The sequence below is a fragment of the Leptinotarsa decemlineata genome, unplaced genomic scaffold (assembly GCF_025532065.1).
Source record: "Leptinotarsa decemlineata unplaced genomic scaffold, Ldec_3_MD MMD2_tig00005983, whole genome shotgun sequence".
NCBI classification, from domain to species: domain Eukaryota; kingdom Metazoa; phylum Arthropoda; class Insecta; order Coleoptera; family Chrysomelidae; genus Leptinotarsa; species Leptinotarsa decemlineata.
Genome location: NW_027412658.1, coordinates 8,892 through 14,399, shown reverse-complemented (window position 1 = coordinate 14,399; position 5,508 = coordinate 8,892). Strand labels below are relative to the sequence as shown.

The 5,508-nt window shown below is 36.0% G+C and overlaps 1 pseudogene; it reads left to right on the top strand.

Annotated features, from left to right (window-relative positions):
* The first annotated feature begins 2,130 nt into the window (after positions 1 to 2,130).
* On the top strand, positions 2,131 to 3,435 carry LOC141484555 (serine/threonine-protein kinase MARK2 pseudogene; annotated as a pseudogene).
* The last annotated feature ends 2,073 nt before the right edge of the window (positions 3,436 to 5,508 follow it).

The window sequence follows — 5,508 nt, the reverse complement described above, 5'->3', positions numbered from 1 at the left end:
CGAACGCAATCCGACATTTCAAGAACTCATGGGGTGAGTGACGTGTGGCCAGTAATAAATCCCCTTTTGTCTAAGCCCAACCTGTGCAAGTCTCCCGAAAAAGCTCCTGCTAGGAGGGCGAGCGAGGGCAGAACAGGAATGATTCTAGGAAGTAGAATATCCAGTTCAGTTGGATGTCAAAATCTCTCTATATTCACAGAAATATGACGATGCTTCCACTTCGTATTTGCTGCTAAGATGGAAACGCGCAGACCAGAAAATTGATGGAAGTCGAAGTGACATAATAATATTACTAGCGGCGGCTCGTCAGATGAGGAAAGGGAGGCTTAGCCTCCCCATAAAATTTGAGGCTATTCATCGCAATAAATTAAAAAATATTGACAAATAATTATGATTAATTTTTCTGAAAATGCTTGGATATCATTACTTTACCATTAATTTTAAATATAAATACATAATATGCCCGAAAAAACACTTTCACTCACCACGTAGTACGTACCATACTGTATCCCGCATCAACAAAACTCAAACGCACCGCCCATAAACGGAAAACGAATTAACTATCAACCCGAAATAATAAATGACATATGTTGCAAGGGAGCCAAGCCTTCAACCGCTTTAAAAAACACAGGCCCCACGAGACCGATCCAACCAGCGACATACGTCCCGATTTGTAATTTCAGTTGCAGACATTATAGCGTTATTTAGAGGAGGCTAGCCTCTAGTTGGTCTCCGTTAGTATACGACTGCGTTTGTTTTCTTTCAATTCCAAGGTGTTTTCAGGTTTTCACTTTTCGGTAAGTTTTTTTTCATTTATTATGGAGAAGTTGGACGAAATTAAAAAATCTGATGATATAGTCCATTGGTTGCTGACAAATAATTTTAAGTCTTCATCTTATGATAATGAATTTTACATTATTGAAACTCTGGGAAGGCCTCAACCAAATTTGATTTCAATTAAAGCGTCAGATAATCGACACAATCGAGGATTTAATATTAGTTGGTACGATAAATGCGATTGATTAATTGGCTTCATTAAACGAGAAAAACTTTTTTGTTGGCCCTGTATTTCATTTTCCGTACAAACCGAATACCAAACGTGATCTAAAATATGATACTCCGATTTAAAAAATTCACCTCGTTCTACAGAAAGACATTTTGAATCTAAGGAGCATATATTTTCGTCTTGTAAATTAAAATTGTTTAGCAAACAAAACATAGCAACAGCTTTAGATACAGCTCAAAAAGAGGCCTAACTTCTTTCAATCGCTCGAATTTAAAAAGACTTATCGATATAACGATTTATTTGGGTTCCCAAGAATTAGCTTTTCGCGGACACGATGAAACCGAATTAACCAGCTGTCGCACCCCTACGAACGACAACCCTCAGAAGTCGAAACTTGTGCGAGCTGAAGATTAACGAGGTCTTACCTTTCAACGTGTGATTCCTAACATGTTTTGGACGATAGCGAGTGAATATCGATCGTTCAGACTAGGGATTGAACCAGCGACCAACTCGGCGGTCGATTTGAGAGATTGAACAAAGAACCCACGACGAAAACATCCGGCTACCATCCGTACTTAACTTGAATATATCCACCAAATATTTTCGAAATAAAATACTTTTTTTCCAATGTGTTCTATGTCGTGAAATGCATATTAGCTTTATATGCTGTTGCCATTTTTCTTGTTTCGACATTTTTTGTATTATGTGGATATATATACATGTACACTTGAAATATGGATAAAGCGTATGCTATTGATATAAATTATGTATGATTTCCGATAATATTATTCAGAATCATACTCCAAAATCTTGGTTTGACTTGTGTACACTATGTACCTGTGGTGCTCAGGTACCTGTAGTGCTCACGTACCTGAAGTGTACAGGTAGGTCTGGTACCTGTTGAAGTAATTCCAGTCGTACTTAAGTCATCGCTTCGGCAGAATATTTATTCTAGAGACCTTGTAATGTACCAGTGGATTTTCATAAAAGAAATTATTATTTGTATAAGGTACGATTTGATTCATCGCATCATTACCCAAAGTGATAAAAAAATATCGAATAATTCTCAATATCATTCGGGCATACAAAGTTATATATTTTCATTCTGGACAGATAGCCGTGAAATGGAATCGACTGAGAGTAGGCCATTATCTACAGGGAACATTTTGAGGCAGGCAAAGGAATCGACAGTGGGTAAATACACATTAATAAAGACCATTGGCAAAGGAAAATTCGCAAAAGTCAAGTTGGCCAGACATGAACCCACCAGTAAGGATGTTGCTATCAAAATAATCAAGAAAACCAAACTTGCGCCTGGTTCTCTACAGGAATTATATAGAGAAGCAAGGATAATGAAAATGTTACACCATCCCAACATAGTACAATTGTTTCAAGTGATCGAAACGGAAGAAAAATTTTACTTGGTCATGGAATATGCTTCAAAAGGAGAGATGTGTGCTTATCTGGCACGTCATGGTGGAATGAAAGAAGATGATGCGAGGGCGAAATTTAGGCAAATTGTCTCTGCGGTACAGTACTGTCACCAAAAGGGGATAGTCCATAGAGATTTAAAAACTGAAAACATACTGTTGGATGGTGAGATGAATGTTAAAATTACAGATTTCGGATTGTCGGACGAATTCACCCCTGGTAAAAAATTTGAGAAATTTTGTGGGACGCTGCCATATGCAGCACCTGAGATATTCCTGGGCGTAAAATATAATGGACCCGAAGTAGATGTCTGGTCGTTAGGAGTCGTATTATACAAGCTTGTGTCGAACGCTTTTCCCTTCGCCAGTACGACATTTCGGAATCTCAAGAGGAAAGTGGTTCATGGCAAGTATCGGATTCCTTCATGTATGGACCCGGATTGTGTGAGTCTTTTGAAGAAGCTTTTGGTTGTAGATCCTACCAAGAGGGCAGGCTTAGACACCATCACGAAGGATAAATGGATGAACCAAGGATACGACAATGACGAAGTTGAACCCTATATGGAACCCAGCCAGGATCTGACTGATCCGAAAAGGATAGCATCTCTAGTTTGTTTGGGTTTCAATGAAAACGATGTCAAAAAAAGCCTAAATTCACAGAAATATGACGATGCATTTGCTACATATTTGCTTATGGGAAAGAACATCACAGACTCGAAAACTGATGAAATTGGTGTTGAAAGTAGGTTATCCATGGGAGATATATCGGACCAACAGCAAGTTGTTTCTTACTGTGCCGCACAAAGTCCGTCGATATCAAAACTGGACAATGCGGTGTCAAGCAATGGTAAGACCAAAAGAGAATGTTTAACGGTGGCGTCCCAATCTCAAGTATCTGTTATTCGAAGTGACGATATCCAACCGCAATTCAGAAGGAAACATTATGTCAGTGATGCTTCGTCTGAAGAGGATGGCTCCAAAAAACAACGGCATTCGTAACGATTTGAAATTTTCAAAGAGTCGTTATTATACTTTCTTCATCTTCTGTTATGTAATTTATGTTGGGAAAACTTAAATAAACGATCTGAGATCCAGTCATTTTACGAGGTAACTGTCACTAATTACGAAACAAAATAACGTGAATTTTTATTAAACTGAATGATACCAGTTTGATTGTTCTGATTCCCTTCCCATTTCCCATTATGAATCTGTTAAAATATTGATTGATGATGAAGTTCGTAATGAATCCGGTGAAAATAATTCAGTGTGAATACAAGATACGACTGCTTCTCCAGTTCACAAAACCGCACACGTTTTCCATTATACAATTGCTTCCTCTAGAGGGTAATATGCAGTTTTGAAATGGGTTACTCTAATTTATCATGAATATCTGTCAATTCTGTCACGAAAAAGTATTTCACTTATTTATGCGACATGGTACATAAGAAAGCTATAGTGTTGGTTCATTAAACTTTTGTTTCTAGAAATGTGTGGCGAAAGACGGCTCTCACCATGTCTTCAGTTTTAAAATGAATTGCACGTTTTAATAATATTTGTCGCATAATATTTCAACTTTGAGGGTATTGAAAGGAAAAACTGTGGTTGATAAGAAGTATTATTATCACTTTGTCATAGTGGATCGAGCGGTCTCAATCTCTGTGCTATAATTTATTGGTTTGTCACATTAAGTTTTGTGGCAGGCCATTTTAAACAATTAGTTACAATATTTTTTTATTTACTAAAAACTTCAGGTTTCCATCTTCAATACTGATGAAATTCAATTCGATCTATTTTCCCCCTTGGAGGTGGAAATTCCTGATTCCCTTTCTTGATGTTTATTTACGCTATATAAAGAAGATCATAGGTTCAGTAGCTTCGACTGTACGTTAATATAAAAGCGGGCAACAGTTAGTGATTTATATTTTCACTTCAAAAATATAGTAAATAAAAATATATGCCACCTGCAGTAAGTAATGAATATCGAATTATCTTCGTCTGCCTGCGTTCGGGTATCGTTATCGGCGGTGGGTTCTACCCTGCGCATCGTCCCTCTTTGTCTTACAGTAGACGCGACGCGTATTGGCTTAATGTGTTTCGTCAAGTTAATCTTATCGTGATAACAAATTGCGCAGTGTGAAATAAATTTTATCGAAAGCGCTCGCATATAAATAAATAGGAGTTAGAAATCTTCAAATCCTTTCTGTAAGTCATATTGAAATACTGAAAATAAAGGACATTTAGTTGCATCAAGAATCTTTTATAATTTTTGGGGATGTAGTCAATAAGGAGATTGTAAAATAAGTGAACTCTTTTTTGGGTCTTCATCAGAAAATCTACAATGAATTGATAATTGATTTTAATATTTATTCGACAAATTGTGAAATGTGTGACTTCGGAAGTGAGGTTAGTAATCCCTTCCACTTGCCGCGATTTGTAAACATAACATTTCCCAAACGACAAACACTCTTGATAAAAATCAACATGAAAATAAAAACTTTCATTATGTAATGATTTATTAGATTATTTGAAATACACTCAGTATTTAATAATTCATAGTCTTCCATGGAGACTATGATGTGAAGTTGACAGTAATGAAATTATTGACAGTGATTTTTTGACTTTATTTCCAACGTAAAATGAGAGATGAAAAATAAAAAATATAAAAACACCAACTATTTAGGGTTGCCAATATTCTATTATCTTTGGAAGAGTTTTATCAGTTGTTAGAAGTCCCTTGTAGAAGGCAACTTTGTAGATATGAGTAAATTGTGCTAAGATGATTTTTGTCAGTTCTATAATTGATTGAATTTGGTTCTTTAAAAATCTTTATCATTTCGAGAAAAGTTCGTTTTTTTTAATTGGATTCATGTTCTAAGATAGTCACATTATCATAATCAGGTCTGTGGTCTAGTTCAATCGTATATTGAGCTACAGCACAGGTTTTTTTTGATATGTAATTTCGCTTTTATGAGAACAAATTCTGTCTTTCAATTTTCTTTTGGTTTGGCCAATATACTTTTTATCATATTTTGTGAAAGGTATGCAGTAGGTTACTATTGAATTGTCTAAAAT